We start from the raw sequence: 18,126 nt of genomic DNA on the forward strand, positions 1-18,126 counted from the left end.
AGTCTAAACCTTAAGTTCCCTGTTATTATGGTAATTATGGTAGTTCCTGCCTAAGACCAGCACAGTTCAGCATGGCAGAGCTGAGCCCTCCTGCTTCAGAGCCATTTGGTGCTCCTGAGCCACACACAGTTCCAGGCACACAGCAGTCCACATTGCCATCAAGCAAGCCGTAGCACTTTACTCCAAATGCTCCATTCAAAAGCTCTTTCTCGCCTTTCACTAAGGCTACCAACCCAGAGCAGTGAGGGCCTGACTAGAGGGCAGGCCTCAAGGTCCCCGCCAGGGAAAGCGGGCCCCCGCTGCTGGGGTTGCAGTCTCTGCTGTGATCTCCTGGACCTGCTCTGCCTGCGCCCTACCTCCCTTTGTCCCTGGCTCATTGGGGCATCCAGGAGTTCCTGTGTAGGTGCCGAGTAGTTTCATCAGGACGGGTGAGTGTGTGCTATCCTGGGGCGGACGGTCCCGGTAGAGAGCACAAACGCCCCTCCCCCAGCTCCTGCTGCAGGGCTTTCTCTCCTACACACCCGCCCCCACCCCCACCCCCAAGCCTGCCTTGTCTGCAAGGTCCTTAGCTGTGGAACAGTTTCCTGCCCTTTCACTAAGGCTACCAGCCCAGACCAGTGAGTGCCTGACTAGAGGGCAGGCCTCAAGGTCCCCACCAGGGGAAGCAGGCCCCTGCTGCTGGGGTTGCAGTCTCTGCTTGTGATCTCCTGGACCTGCTCTCCCTGCCCCCTATTTCCCTTGGTCCTGGGCTCATTGGGGCCACCAGGAATCCCTGCATAGGTGCTGAGAAGTCCCATCTGGATGGGTGAGTGTGTGCTATCCTGGGGCGCACTGTCCCGGTAGAGAGCACAAACGCCCCCCCCCCAGCTCCTGCTGCAAGGCTTTCTTTCCTACACACCCGCCCCCCACCCCCACCCCCAAGCCTGCCTTGTCTGCAAGGTCCTTAGCTGTGGAACAGTTTCCTGCCCTTTCACTAAGGCTACCAACCCAGAGCAGTGAGGGCCTGACTAGAGGGCAGGCCTCAAGGTCCCCGCCAGGGAAAGCGGGCCCCCGCTGCTGGGGCTGCAGTCTCTGCTGTGATCTCCTGGACCTGCTCTGCCTGCGCCCTACTTCCCTTTGTCCCTGGCTCATTGGGGCATCCAGGAGTTCCTGTGTAGGTGCCGAGAAGTTTCATCGGGACGGGTGAGTGTGTGCTATCCTGGGGCGGACGGTCCCGGTAGAGAGCACAAACGCCCCTCCCCCAGCTCCTGCTGCAGGGCTTTCTCTCCTACACACCCGCCCCCACCCCCACCCCCAAGCCTGCCTTGTCTGCAAGGTCCTTAGCTGTGGAACAGTTTCCTGCCCTTTCACTAAGGCTACCAGCCCAGACCAGTGAGTGCCTGACTAGAGGGCAGGCCTCAAGGTCCCCACCAGGGGAAGCGGGCCCCTGCTGCTGGGGTTGCAGTCTCTGCTTGTGATCTCCTGGACCTGCTCTCCCTGCCCCCTATTTCCCTTGGTCCCGGGCTCATTGGGGCCACCAGGAATCCCTGCATAGGTGCTGAGAAGTCCCATCTGGATGGGTGAGTGTGTGCTATCCTGGGGCGCACTGTCCCGGTAGAGAGCACAAACGCCCCCCCCCCCCAGCTCCTGCTGCAAGGCTTTCTTTCCTACACACCCGCCCCCCACCCCCACCCCCAAGCCTGCCTTGTCTGCAAGGTCCTTAGCTGTGGAACAGTTTCCTGCCCTTTCACTAAGGCTACCAGCCCAGAGCAGTGAGTGCCTGACTAGAGGGCAGGCCTCAAGGTCCCCGCCAGGGAAAGCGGGCCCCTGCTGCTGGGGCTGCAGTCTCTGCTGTGATCTCCTGGACCTGCTCTGCCTGCACCCTACTTCCCTTTGTCCCTGGCTCATTGTGGCATCCAGGAGTTCCTGTGTAGGTGCCGAGAAGTTTCATCGGGACGGGTGAGTGTGTACTATCCTGGGGCGGACGGTCCCGGTAGAGAGCACAAACGCCCCTACACTAAGGCTACCCAACCAGAGCAGTGAGTGCCTGCCTAGCGGGCAGGCCTCAGCAACCCCCGAAAGGGAGTGCAGGCACCTCCAGCTTGTACTGCAGTGTCGCCTGTGTTCTACTCGACCCCGCCCGACCCCTTGCATTCGGCCTTCTTTACGCGGGTCATTGGAATACCACGCATCCATGTTTTGGTGTTGAGGAGTTCATCTGGAAGGGAACGGTTCCTGCCCCTACACTGAGGAGATACACCTAGAGAGTTAGTCACAGCAAAGACTGGTCCAAGACATCAGGCCTCTCCTGGCTCCATTTGAAGGAAAAGATGGGCAGGCGCCAATGCAAGAATTCCCCCAACAACTTGAAAGGCAACGTGACATCACCAGGATCCAGGAATACCGAAATGAGAAGTGTACACCCTAATCCAGAAGAATTAGAAGAATTCGACTCAAAAGTGAATTTTATGAAAATAATAGAGGACCTTAAACAGGAGGTGAAAAACTGCCACAACCAATTAGAGATTACAAACAAAAAGGTAGAGGAAATGAATAAATCTCTCAAAGATACCCAAGAAAACCAAGAGAAACAAGAAAAAGTAATCAAACAGGTAAGGGAAACGGTTCAAGACTTGAAGAATGAAGTGGAAGTAATAAAGAAAACACAAACCGAGGGAAGGATGGAGATGGAAAATTTGAATAAACGAACAGGAACTACAGAGACAAGTACCACCAACAGATTACAAGAGATAGAAGAAAGAATCTCAGACACTGAAGATACCATAGAGAAAATAAACACTCTCATCAAAGAAAACAGCATAACCAACAAATTCTCATCACAAAACATTCAGGAAATCTGGGACACAATAAAAAGACCAAACCTAAGAATAATAGGGATAGAAGAAGGAGAAGAAGTACAGCTCAATGGTCCAGAAAATATATTTAATAAAATTATAGAAGAAAACTTTCCCAACCTTAAGAAAGATATTCCTTTGAAGGTCCAAGAAGCATACAGAACACCAAATCGACTGGATCAAAAAAAAACATCTCCTCGTCATATAATAATCAAAACACAAAACATACAGAATAAAGAAAGAATATTAAGAGCTGCAAAGGAAAAAGGTCAAGTTACCTATAAAGGTAAACCTATCAGACTTACACCTGATTTCTCTATGGAAACCATGAAAGCCAGAAGGTCCTGGATAGATATACTGCAGAAACTACGAGACCATGGATGCAAGCCCAGACTACTATACCCAGCCAAGCTTTCATTCACTATAAATGGAGAAAACAAAATTTTCCAGGATAAAAACAAATTTAAACAATACGTAGCCACAAATCCAGCCCTTCAGAAAGTAATTGAAGGAAAATCACAAACCAAGGAGTCCAACAATGCCCACAATAACTCAGACATCTAATGACCCTTCACCAGCACAACTTGAAGAAGGGAAACACACAAACTCTACTACCAAAAGAAGGAAAGAAAGAAAGAAAGGAAAAATGACCGGAGTTAACAACCACTGGTCATTAATATCACTTAATATCAATGGACTCAACTCACCTATAAAGAGGCACAGGCTAAGAGATTGGATACGAAAACAGGATCCAACATTCTGTTGCTTACAAGAAACACACCTCAACCACAAAGACAGACATCTACTCAAAGTAAAGGGCTGGGAAAAGGTTTATCAAGCAAATGGACCTAAGAAACAAGCAGGTGTGGCCATACTAATTTCTAAGAAAGTTGACTTCAAACTAAAATCAATCAAAAGAGATGGAGATGGACATTTTTTACTCATAACAGGAACAATTCACCAGGATGAAGTCTCAATCCTGAATATCTATGCCCCTAATATAAAAGCACCCACTTATGTAAAAGAAACGTTACTAAAACTCAAGGCAGTCATCAAACCACACACACTAATAGTAGGAGATTTCAACACTCCTCTCTCACCAATGGACAGGTCAATCAGACAGAAACCTAACAGAGAAATAAGAGGATTAAGGGAGGTAATGAATCAAATGGACTTAACAGACATCTATAGAACATTCCACTCAAATAAGAAAGAATATACCTTCTTCTCTGCAGCTCATGGAACCTTCTCGAAAATAGACCACATACTCGGTAACAAAGCAAACTTACACAGTTACAAAAAAATATCGGTAACCACCTGTGTCTTATCAGATCACCATGGATTAAAGTTAGAATTCAACAACAATGCTATCCCCAGAAAGCCTATGAACTCATGGAAATTGGACAGTCAACTACTGAACCACACCTGGATCAAGGAAGAAATAAAGAAAGAAATTAAAGTCTTTCTTGAATTCAATGAAAACGAAGACTCAACATACTCAAACCTATGGGACACTATGAAAGCAGTGCTAAGAGGAAAGTTCATAGCATTAAGTGCCCACATAAAGAAAACGGAGAAAGCACACATTGGAGACCTAATAGCCCACCTTAAAGCTTTAGAAAGAAAAGAAGCAGACTCACCTAGGAGAAGTAGAAGACTGGAAATAATCAAATTGAGGGCTGAAATCAACAAAATAGAAACACAGAAAACAATCCAAAGAATCAATGAAACAAAAAGCTGGTTCTTGGAGAAAATCAATAAGATTGATAAACCCCTATCCAAACTAATCAAACGGCGGAGAGAGAATACGCAAATTAACAAAATCAGAAACGAAAAGGGAGACATAACCACAGACACAGACGAAATTCAGAGAATCATTAGATCTTACTACAAAAACCTGTATGCCACAAAATTGGAAAATGTAAAAGAAATGGACACTTTTTTAGATATGTACCATATACCAAAGTTAAACCAGGACCAGGTGAACAATCTAAATAGACCTGTTAGTCGCGAAGAATTAGAAGTTGTTATAAAAAACCTTCCCACCAAAAAAAGCCCAGGTCCAGATGGCTTTAATGCAGAATTCTACCAGAACTTCCAAGAAGACCTAATACCTATACTCCTTAATGTATTTCACAATATTGAAACAGAGAAGTCATTGCCAAATTCCTTTTATGAAGCTGAAGTTACTCTGATACCAAAACCACACAAAGACACAACCAAGAAAGAGAACTACAGGCCAATCTCACTCATGAACATCGACGCAAAAATACTCAATAAAATACTGGCAAACCGAATCCAAGAACACATTAGAAAAATTATCCATTATGATCAAGTAGGCTTCATCCCAGAGATGCAGGGCTGGTTCAACATACGAAAATCTATCAATGTAATCCATCATATAAATAATCTGAAAGAAAAAAACCATATGATCATTTCATTAGATGCGGAAAAAGCATTTGACAAAATTCAACATCCCTTTATGATAAAGGTCTTAGAGAGATTAGGAATACAAGGGTCGTTCCTAAATATAATAAAAGCAATTTATAGCAAGCCGTCAGCTAATATCAAATTAAATGGAGAGAAACTCAAAGCTATTCCACTAAAATCAGGAACACGACAAGGTTGTCCACTCTCTCCATACCTCTTTAATATAGTGCTTGAAATTCTAGCAACAGCAATAAGACAACATAAGGGGATCAAAGGGATTCAAATCGGAAAGGAAGAAGTTAAACTTTCATTATTTGCAGACGATATGATAGTGTACATAAGCGACCCCAAAAACTCCAGCAAAGAACTCCTTCAGCTGATAAACACCTTTAGTAGCGTTGCAGGATACAAGATCAATTCCAAAAAATCAGTTGCCCTCCTATACACAAAGGATAAGGAAGCAGAGATGGAAATCAGAGAAGCATCACCCTTCACGATAGCCACAAATAGCATAAAATATCTTGGGGTAACCCTAACCAAGGAAGTAAAGGATCTATTTGACAAGAACTTTAAGTCAATGAAGAAAGAAATTGAGGAGGATACCAGAAAATGGAAGGATCTCCCTTGCTCTTGGATAGGGAGGATCAACATAGTAAAAATGGCAATTCTACCAAGGGCAATTTATAGATTCAATGCAATCCCCATTAAAATCCCATCAAAATTCTTCACAGATCTTGAGAGGACAATAATCAACTTTATATGGAGAAACAAAAAACCCAGGATAGCCAAAACAATCTTATATAATAAAGGATCTTCTGGAGGCATTACCATCCCTGACCTCAAACTCTATTACAGAGCCTCAGTATTGAAAACAGCTTGGTATTGGTATAAAAACAGAGAAGTTGATCAATGGAACCGAGTAGAAGACCCTGATTTCAACCCACAAACTTATGAACACCTAATTTTTGATAAAGGAGCTAAAAGTATTCAATGGAAAAAAGAGAGCATCTTCAACAAATGGTGCTGGCAGAACTGGTTGTCAACGTGTAGAAGAATGAAAATAGATCCATATCTATCACCATGCACAAAACTCAAGTCCAAATGGATTAAAGACCTCAATATTAGTCTGAACACACTGAACCTGATAGAAGAAAAAGTTGGAAGTACTCTACAACATATGGGTACAGGAGATCACTTCCTACGTTTATCCCCAGCAGCACAGACATTAAGGGCAACATTGAATAAATGGGACCTCCTGAAACTGAGTAGCTTCTGTAAAGCAAAGGACACTGTCACTAAGACAAAAAGGCAACCCACTGACTGGGAGAAGATCTTCACCAACCCTGCAACAGACAAAGGTCTGATCACCAAAATATATAAAGAACTCAAGAAACTAAACTTTAAAATGCTAATGAACCCAATAAAAAAATGGGGCACTGATCTGAACAGAGAATTCTCAACAGAAGAAATTCAAATGGCCAAAAGACACCTAAGGTCATGCTCAACCTCCTTAGCGATAAGGGAAATGCAAATTAAAACAACTTTGAGATACCATCTTACACCTGTCAGAATGGCTAAAATCAAGAACACCAATGATAGCCTTTGCTGGAGAGGTTGTGGAGAACGAGGCACACTCATTCATTGCTGGTGGGAATGCAAACTTGTGCAACCACTTTGGAAATCAGTGTGGCGATTTCTCAGGAAATTTGGGATCAACCTACCCCAAGATCCAGTAATACCACTATTGGGAATATACCCAAGAGATGCCACATCAAATGACAAAAGTATCTGTTCAACTATGTTCATAGCAGCATTGTTTGTAATAGCCAAAACCTGGAAACAACCTAGATGCCCTTCAATGGAGGAATGGATAAAGAAAGTGTGGAATATATACATATTAGAGTACTACTCAGCAGTAAAAAACAATGACTTCTCGAATTTTGCGTGCAAATGGATGGAAATAGAAAACACTATCCTGAGTGAGGTATCCCAGACCCAAAAAGAGGAACATGGGATGTACTCACTCATAATCGGTTTTTAGCCATAAATAAAAGACATTAAGCATATAATGTGTGATCCTATAGAAGTTAAATAAGAAAGTGAACCCAAAGAAAATCCTATAGTCATCCGCATGGAGAGGGGGAAGTAGACAAGATTGCAGGGCAAAAACTGGGAACTTGCGGGTGAGGTGGCATGGGGCAAAGGGGAAATGGGATGAGAAATATGAGAAGGGGAGGATGGGAGGAGCTCGGGGGATTGGGATGGTTGGGATATAGGAAGGATGGATACGGGAGCAGCGAAGTATATATCCTATCTAAGGGAGCCATCTTAGGGCTGGCAAGAGACTTGACTCTAGAGGGGTTCGCAGGTGTCCAGGAATATGTCCCCAGCTGGTACCTTGGGCAACTAAGGAGAGGGAACCTGAAATGACCCTATCCTATACTGATGAATTTCTTGCATATCACCTTAGAACCTTCATCTGGCGATGGATCGAGGTAGAGACAGATTCTCAATTTGGAGCAACGGTCTGAGCTCTTAAGGTCCAAATGAGGAGCAGAAGGAGGGAGAACAAGAGCAAAAAATCAGGACCACGAGGGATGCACCCACCCACTGTGACAGTGGAACTGATTTATTAGGAGCCCACCAAGGCCAGCTGGTCTGGGACTGAATAAGCATGGGTTGATTCCGGACTCTCTGAGCATGACGGTCAATGAAGACTGATGAGAAGCCAAGGACAATGGCACTAGGTTTCAATCCTAATACATGAACTGGCTTTGTGGGAGCTTAGCCTGTTTAGAAGCTCACCTTCCTGGACGTAGATAGAAGACCTTCGTCTTCCCGCAGGGCAGAGAATTTGGACTGCTCTTCAGTATCGAGAGGGAGGGGGAATGGTGTGGGGGGAGGAGAAGAGGAGTGGGGATAGGGGGAGGGGAGTGGGGGGAGGGGGCAATATTTGGGAGGAGGGGAGGGAAATGGGAAACGGGGAGCAGGTGGAAATTTTAATTAAAAAAGAATAAAAAAATAAATAAAAGAAAAAAAAAAAAAAAAAAAAAAAAAAAAAAAAAAAAAAACAAAAAAAAAAAAAAAAAAAAAGCTCTTTCTCCCGCAGGAGCCAGACAGAGATCGCAATGGCGGCACAGTGCAGAAAGCCGGCATTTTAAAACAGCCAGTTTTTTTTCCTGTTGCTGAGTCAGGACAATTTCTTTGCAGCACGCAACCCACAAACAGCAAAAAACTGTCTTGAATTCTCTCTCTCTCCTTTTTAAGCCCTCTCAGGTTTTACGTGGAGTTCATTAGCATGTTGGGTGCCACTCTGTTGTAATATAAGCGGCGGGGCTGCGTCCCCGGCACCCGACCGCCCTCATGGCTTATGCCCCAAAATAATTACACGGAAACTGTATTCTTTTAAACACTGCTTGGCCCATTAGTTCCAGCCTCTTATTGGCTAGCTCTTACATATTGATCTAACCCATTTCTAATATTCTGTGTAGCACCATGAGCTGGCTTACCAGGAAAGATCTTAACCTGCGTCTGTCTGGAGTGGGAGAATCATGGCGACTCCTGACTCAGCTTCTTTCTCCCAGCATTCTGTTCTGTCTACTCCACCCACCTAAGGGTTGGCCTATCAAATGGGCTTAGGCACTTTCTTTATTAATTAACCAATGAAAACAACAGATTAATACAAGACCCACCTCCATCACCAGGCAAATCTGCATAGTGAGTTCCATGACAGCCGGAGTGTCATAGTGAGACCCTGTCTTAAACACAACAACAGAAGGAGGAGAAAGAGGAGTGAAAGGAAGAGAAAAAAAGGAGGAAGAAAAGGAGGAAGAGGATGAATGCTGTGGGACAATGGTCTGTACCCTGTCACTTGTATTTTAAATAAATGCTGATTGGCCAGCAGACAGGCAGGAAGTATAGGCAGGGTGACCAGGCAGGAAGTAGAGGCAGGGCAATGAGAATTCTGGGAAGAGGGAACACAGAGCAAGCAAGATGTGACTGCCTTGCTGAAAAAGGTATCAAGCCACATGGTTAACACAGACAAGAATTATGGGCTAATGTAAGTTATAAGAGTTAATAAGAAGCCTGAGCTACTAGGCCAACCAGTTTATGATTAATGTAGATCTCTGTGTGTTTCTTTGGGACTTAACAACTGCGGGAACTGGGCAGGACAGAAACCTCAGTCAACAAAGGAAGAGAAGGAAAAAGAAAAGATATGCACAAGCAACAGAAAGAACACCCACCCAGGCCTCTGTGCTTACTGAAGTCAGTAAGAAACACAGAAATATTATCATCTTAATTGAACAGGAAGGGCAATGTCACCATGTACAAATGGTTGGGCTATGTCTTCAAAGGAAGTAGGAACATGCAAATACACTGGGGTACACTAGTCTTTATCGCAAGTATTCTTTTAAATATTCTTCTACAAAATTACTGCACACAGTCACAAAAGCCATATTTACACACAAGTATATAATGTACATATATATAAAGTATATAATGAATATGTCCCTGCCACACCTGCAACTTTTCCTTTCACCCCTGCTCCCTGTTCAATTAATCTCCTTTGATCTCCTAGGATCTAGGGAGGAGCTTCTCATCTGTCTGCGTTCATGTCATCTGTAGAAGAGCTATTTTATGTACCTATCACATCTAGGGTGCACAGATCTGAGTGCTCTTATTATCCAGTACTTAAGTGTGTTCACCAACTCTGCACAACTGCAGCATGTGCTGGACACAAAAGAATGAAAAGATTTTTTGGTTGTTATGGTTTATTTGTTTGCTTGCTTGCTTTTTGACTCACACTCTTAGAGATTTCAGGCCATGTGGGCTTGGCCTGTTTGCTTTGTGTCTCTGGTACATTATGTCATGTAGAAATACAAGGCTACTAAAACCTGTCTTCTAAATTATGGCACCGAAAAGAGAGTGGTGAGAAGAAGGGGTGGGATCCCACGACCACATTTGATGGAATGCCTTCATCTGCTTAAAACTTCCTACAAAGTCTCCGTCACAAAATTCTCAGCAGCTCCCAGGAGTTCCATGCTGGGAACAAGACTTTAACTTAGGGACACTTGTGAGGACGTGGAAGATCCAAACTGCAACATTCTACCCTTGACTCCCAAAGGCTTATGCCCACCTCACAAAACACCATGCCTTCAGTCTGTCCCGAGTCCCCACATCATGGCCACTCAGTACCACTCAATGTTTGAACTCTAAATTCTCTGCTTTAGCCAAACTTAGCTTACAGTCCTTGTGAAAAAAAAATCACTAAAAAAGTTCCTTGATTCTGAGATACAGTAGCTCAGGTTAGACATTTCCATCCCAGAAGGAAGGAACAAGGAAGTGCCAAGGAAAAGTGGAAGCAATGCCAGACCAAAACCCAACAGGGTTTGAATTCTAAGTCTCTGTGTTCCTCGTTAGGAACAGGCTTAGGCAGCCCCGCTCCTGTAACTTGGCTGTTGCAGGCCACATCAGCTCTCTTGGACAGGATTTGCATTCTGCTTCTCTGCCTGGCATGTATTACTCACTCTTGGCATCTCTCCCTTCCTTTGGCTTCCCCCCTCCCAGCTCCAAGCATTGCCTTATCAGATGCTATTTGCAGAGATGCCGTGCTGCCTAGGCTTTCCACTGAAAGCTTTCTGGAAGCCTCCATGACTTCATAAATCTTACAACCAGTGCTTTAGATATGTGGAGAGCACCATTTATTACAAATAACTGTATGCTGTAGATCATGTGATCCTGACTGATTGCTCACTTGTTGTGAGGTCTGATCTTAGTTATTCACTTGACTCACTGGAAAGAGGGAACCCCAGCTGAGGAACTGCCTCCATCAGACTGGCTTGTGAGCATGTCTGCAGGACATTTTCTTGAGTCTAATTGATCTATGAGGGCTCAACCCACCCTGTGCAATGCCACTCCTGGTCCTGGGCTGTATAAGGAAGACAACTTAGCAAGTCACAGCAAACAAGGCCGTAAGTCGCATTCTTCCACGGTGTCTGCCTTAAGTTCCTGCCTCAGCTTCCCTCACCATGGAAGAATGCTGCTATTTTGGTATTTTACCATGGCAACAGAGAAACAGTCTTTCTCACATAAAATGGGAATTGTTCCCATTAAATTTTAATGTTTAAATGTTTTTTTAAATTGTTCTAATAAAACTTTATTAATGATGAACATTGTCTCTCATTCATTCTCTTGCTACCCTTAAAATATAAAATCAGTTCTTAATTTCTAGGTAAATGTGTGGTTTGACTCACGGATTGCCTTTTACTGAGCCCTGCTGTAGAAGCTTGTCTCCTTGTGTAATATTTGCAGCCTTTGGTCATTATGTGTCTATGTCAGACAGTGACCTTACCAGTGCTCAGTACTGTGTTCTGCACACATCGGGCACTGTTGATTGATAGACACATTGACAGTGACATTCCCAGAATCTTAACGATTTTAACAGTGGCTTTATGACTATTTTGTTAAGTTCCATGTTTCTGTGATATACTTTGCAGTGCTATTTGCTGTTTAAACCACATGGTGTAATGGTGTTTTGCACCTTCCCAAAGGTGTGCCATCATTAGCAATCACATTGGCACCAGATGTAGCAAGACTAATAAAAATCTAGATACAGATATTGGGGTTCAAGCTGAAGATCAAAAAAACAAAGCAACTAACCTCTAGGCACCCTTATCTATACAGAATATTCAGACTGAAAGAGTGAGTTCCTGTCTCATCCCACCTTATATTCCTCTCTAGTGCTGGGATTAAAGGCTTGCACCACCACCACCCAGTGTATGGCTGACTAGTGTGGCCGCTGGGATTAAAGGCGTGTGCCACCACTACCTGGCCTGTACAGTTGACTAGTGTGGCTAGCTTTGCACCCTGATCTTCAGGCAAGCTTTATTTCTTAGATCATAAACAAAATATCACGACTAACTTTGAGACATTTTTCATCACCATAAGAGGAAAGTCACTTCCTATGCTCTTGCTCAGCTTGTCCCTGGAGTTAGTTTCCCTACAGAGTTCATATGGTTGGAATAACACAACCTGAGCGTCCTGTGTCTGGCCTCTCCTGCTTAGTATAATGTTTTCATTGTTTGCTGTGCTGCAGCATGAGTCTGTACTCTTCATTTCTGTGACTGAGTCATACCCCCTTGTACGTGCATGCCATATTTTGTTTAGTGCTGGTCAATGTCTGAACACTATGCTCTTTTCACTTTTTTGACTGCCATTAATAGTATAGTTACAAACACTCATGTACAGGTTTTTGTATAGACGCATGTTTTCAGTTCTGCCAGATATAAATCAGAGGATAGAATTGCGGGGTCAGCCGGCAACTCTGTTTAAGCCAGAGCAACTCCAGAATCAACGCCAGTCTTTGCCAGTCACTGCACCGTGACTGCCACCTGGTGGCCAGTGATTTTATAGCGCAGTCACTGGAGGAAAAATTTGATGGGAAAATTGGTTTAAGGTTTATATAACACAATATAAGGATTCAGTTTTTCTCAATTTTAAAATTTCTAGTTTTGGGAAAATATACTCTCAACCAAACAAAGAAAATAAATCACCCACAATCCACCAGAGAGATGGCCTGGACTCAGCGGGTCCATTGCAGATTTCTGGCCTCTATTTGGGTAATTCCTGGAGTGAGAAAGGGATCATTCTCAGAACTCTAGGTTGTGACACGGTACCTGCTGACACAAAAATCACAGCTTTCACTTTAAAGGAAATAAGAGAGTTTTTTCTAGAGCCATTTTGAGTGACCAAAGCTTAGGAACACAGATTTAGGTCACCCCAAATTCCGTGTTTCAATATGGAAGCAGTTTCATCAAAATGTACAGTTTCATCAAAATTTGCAGAACAAGTAAGTCATAAATTAGGGCAAGTTTAAAATCTGTGGGGGTGGGTGCTTTAGAGAAGTGGCTACAGGAAGACTGGGGGCGTCTGCTTTGTAGGATACTTTCTGATGATTTCCTTAGCCTTTGAGTTGGTGAAAGCTAGGGGCTTACTAAGTCAATAAATTTCAAAGTTTTTTATCCATTAGTCACAAGAGAGGTGAGCAAGGAATGCTAGTATGGCTTTAAGATTAGCCTAAGATAAAGCAAGTAGCCATTGGGCCAGTAACATTGCAGTCTCCCCACAGGACTGCCATTCTAATGAGTCAGTCCGTCTCTGCAGACACAGCTTCCTTCACGGAGTTCTTGTTCACTGTCGAAAGACGAGGTGCCAGAAAGGACGCTAGTCTTCCAAAGACGACAGTGTCTGGAAAGGTTAAATAATTGGGAAACCTTAAGACAAGTATCCAGGTCATGTCACCAGTGCTGGGACAGAGATATAGAGTCACACTGCCACTCTGATCAACCTGAAGGGTTCCCCCAGCCTTTTCGGGGCTTTGACACACATCAAACCAGGCATCGTGTTTTCAACAGTGGACATCATTTTAGGACTAGTTGTACAGAGAAGCAGAGCTGGACAGTTTATTCAAGGTATTTTAATATCGGACTAAGCAGGACATTTGGGAGAAAGGCACTGAGGAGGACTAAGACATCATCAAATGTGGGCGCCAGCTTCTCAAAGTCACCAAAAGGAAGACATAGCCAGTGTGGGTATGGGTTCCTCAAGGAAGAACAAGAACTCATCATCTCAGCATTGGCTATACCTCATTTTGAAGACTCTCCAGTTACATTTCAAAAAGTCACTGTGAAACCCGCCCCTCTCTCCTTTATCTTTCTGTGAGAAAGGCAGGTGAGGTGGTTGGTGGCTCTGGAGATGATTCAGGGGGAAGTGCAATCTGATAAAGAAAGAAAGAAAGCCAGAAGCAGTCCAGTTGCTTGAGGGGTTAGTCTATGGCCTCTTGTGTGAATGGAGATTGGAGTGAGCTTCCTGGAATCTGCAGGTTTGCAGCTGTGGAAGGAGAGAGGCCTTAGGCAGTCCTTAGGCCTACTGGAATTTTTATTCAGTAGGTGAGAGGCTTCAAGCAAATCTTGAGCACATGGCTCCTTTTCCTTCCAAGATTCCTGGATTTCCCCTGCCTTTCTATTTTGCCTTAGTTTACCCTCCATTACCTTTGTTTCATCTTCAGTTGTAGCATCATGTCACTTTCCTCATATAAGGAGTGTGTGTGCATATAGGGCACCTTGAAAAGAGAAATTTATAATCCACTGTGAGGCAGAGAGGCGGGGACCCTTTCTAGTTTGGCCTTCAGCTCAAACTAAACCTCATGCAAAAGTGCCATGTTTAGGCACAGTACACTGTACCCTCCACACAGTGAGCACACCGGCTTTCGTGGCAAGAGGAACTCTGTTAGATGTCATTGAGTTAAGGATCTTGAAATGGAGAGACCAGCTTGGACCGAGTGTGTGGGCCCCAAGCAAATCTTACTGTAGGTGTAAAGGAAGGCAGGAACCCTTGAGCAATTAAGATGGGTTAGGAGTAGGAAGTGGCTACAAACCTGGGATACAGGCCACCCCTAGAAGCTCAGAAATTCAAAGAAATGGCATCTTCCCAAGAGCTGCCACAGCAATGAAATTCTACTTGAACGAAATTTTCTTGCCCTTAGGAATTCTGATATTTTTGTTTTTGTTCTCATATTTTGTTTGATGATCTTTTTTGTTGTTTTGTTTTCTTTTTAAGTTTAAATCGTAGTTTGTCGTGTGCTATTACAGCAATAGGAAAGCAAAGAAGACGCAACTCTTGAGGGGACAATATCCAAAGAAGGCTTGCATCTAAGATCATTTTAATCTCTTGCCTCAAATCCTATCTGTGGTATTTCCACCAATCCTAGATCTACCTCTTGATCCTTGGTCATAATTACCCCCTTCCTTTTTACTTTAAACCACTCTTGGAATTCTCGGCAAACCCTGACCTTATTGTCCACTCCTCTTCTGTCGCATCAAAACATGACTTAAGCTCCAACTATGTGACTATTTTTTTTACAACTGCAAACCATAAGCTTAGTTTTGGTTAAGCCATAGGCTGTCTTTGATTTGGTTTGGTATGCTTAATTGTGTTCTTAATTGTGAAGAAAGACTTGGTTCTCAGTGATGCTTTGGGTGCAGTATTTGGTCTTCAGGCACTGACCTAGTTCGAGTTACTATTGCTATGGTGAGACACCATGACCACAGTGAGTTGTGGGGAGGAAAAGATTTATTTGGTTTACACTTTGCCATTGCTGTTCATCACTAAAGGAAGTCAGGATGGGAACTCAAACAGGGCAGGATCCCTGGATGGGTGCTACTTACTGGCTTGCTTTCCCTGGTTTGCTCAGCCTGTTTTCGTAAAACCCAGGACCATCAGCTCAGAGATGGCACCACCCACAATGGGCTGGGCCCTCCTTCATCAAGAGTTAAGACAATGCCCTGAAAGTTAGTCTGCTTAGTGCCCGATCTTATAGTGATGTGGGCCCATATGCTTTGGGCCTATGGCAGTGCAGAACAGAGCACGGTGGGAATTCCAAGCAGAGATAGAGGAGAAAAGAAGGCAGAATCAGGGAGACACCACGTAGCTGCAGAAGGAGACAGACACTGAAACGTTACCTGGTAAGCCACAGCCTTGTGGAGAAACACAGAATAATAGAAATGGGTTAATTTAAGATGTAAGTTAGTTAATAAAAAGCCTAAGCTAATAGGCCAAGTAGTGACTTAATACAGTTTCTGTGTAATTATTTCAGGTCTGGGCAGCCGGGAAATGCACAAGCAGTCTCCGTGTACATTATAGAGACATTTTCTCAATTGAGATTCCTTTCTCTCAGATGACTGTAAAATATGTCAAGCTGACATAAAACCAGACAAATATTGGAGATAGTGCAACATTTAATAGGAAAGTGGGATGCCCTTAGGTCACAAGACTATACCTGGGGACTGTGAGCCCTCAGTTTTACACTCGCTCTTTCTCTCTCTCTGTCTGACTTCTTGTTTAACAATTTAAGCTCTTACACACACACACACACACACACACACACTTACACCATAATGAACTACAGTCAGGAAGGTTTTAACTGAGCAATAGCAGGTACCAGTCCCTTGATCCTCTAAAACTGTGAGCTAAATACACCTTTCTTCTATATAAAGTAGATACTTCAGGCATTTTGCTGCAGATAGCAAACTTGTCATCTGATGAATTATGTTCTGCTCTCTGCCTGAGTAAAGCCAACATCACTTGCTAGATTTCTAAGATGCGACTTAGAGAGCTCAATAGCAATTTTAGCTAACAGTGCTTCCGGCCTCCTGGATAACAGGTGCTATGTCGGAGATCACAGATGCTGCATCCTCTTGAGATATCCAAACCCCTACTGGGGGTGGCAGAACTATATTACTCTCTCTTTTTTGGAGGATAGATGTGGACAGATGCATGGGCTCCCATGTGGCTGAGTTTAGGATGGAGATTATTATCAAAAGCAAAGTTTGGATGGGAAACATTCAACAAGCCCCAAGAATGACTAGATGTCTGCAACCTGGGGTCCTTACCCATTGAGATCTGTGAACTTCCTGGCCCAGAACTGTCTGGAAAGAGTAGCTTGGAGGGCTGGAGGGATGGCTGCTCAGCGGTTAAGAGCTTTGCCTCCTCTTCCAAACATCCTGAGTTCAATTCCCAGCAGCCACATGTGCTCCACAACCATACTTAATGAGATTTGGTGCCCTCTTCTGGCCGGCAGGGATACATGAACACTGAATACATAGATAGATAGACAGATAGATAGATAGATAGATAGATAGATAGATAGATAGATAGATAGATATCTAGATAGATAGATAGATAGATAGATAGATAGATAGATAGATAGATAGATAGACAGATAGATAGATAGATTTTTTTTTTAAAAAAAGAGTAGCTTGGAGTATCATACCATTATACAGAAGTTCGATTTGAAGAAAAATTTTAAGTCACTGAAATTTGACATTAGAATTTCGTACTTCAGTTATACCCCTCAAAATTACCACTGACATTTCTTTTGTCTTTTGCTCCAATATTCTCTATTAAACAATGTTTTCCTATTCTGTCTAAACCTTGGTTCACATGCTCCCGAGTACCAGGCCTGAGTCACGGTGTAGAAACAATTCTCTCATAGAATCGATTTTCTTGCTTTTTGTGCTTTCCTTTTGTCCCAGTCAGTAACAATAAATCTGCACCAATAAGCTGTGTGCAGTCTCACTTCTGGTCCCGGCTGCCAAGGTTTTGTCTCTTTATTGATTGTGCTATTAGAAGTGAATGGTTTCCAGGCTCTGTGTGATCTCAATAATTGTTTGTCCTCCCTTTTACTAGCCCCAATTCAGCTCCTTTCCCACATGTCTACCCATGCCTTTCATCGCTGTTTCTTTGATTTGACACTCTCACAGACGTCTCAGGGGAAGCAGAAAGTCTTCCAACCTTTTCCACTTTTCTCTAGGCTCCCCTGAAAGTACCCCTTTCTCCTCTGCCTTTGTTCTTAACAAGGAGGCCACCTCCTCAGAGATCAGCTCCTTCTCCTGGGCCAACACCTTCTCCTACCCTCAACTCTCCCCACTGCTTCCATTGATCATTTTCCTTGAAGTTAAATACTTGTGGTGAGGAACTGGAAAATAATTTCTCTGTTAATGCAAACAAGATCCAAATAAGACCAAGAGACGTGGTAGCAACTGATCTGAATACTGACAGAATCCATTATGTGGCAATACAATACCTGTATATGTGCCTGGGCATGAGAATTTCTTTTCTTGACTGGATAGTGGTGACTCACACCTTTAATCTCAGCACTGAGGAGGCAACAGAGGGAGATCTCTGAGTTTGAGGCCAGTCTGATCTACAGAGTGAGATCAAGGACAGCCAAGGCTACACAGAGAAAACCTTGCCTCAAAACATAACAACTAAAAGAAGAAAGAAAAGAAAGAATTTCTTTCCT

The sequence above is a fragment of the Chionomys nivalis genome, chromosome 1 (assembly GCF_950005125.1).
Source record: "Chionomys nivalis chromosome 1, mChiNiv1.1, whole genome shotgun sequence".
Taxonomy (NCBI): domain Eukaryota; kingdom Metazoa; phylum Chordata; class Mammalia; order Rodentia; family Cricetidae; genus Chionomys; species Chionomys nivalis.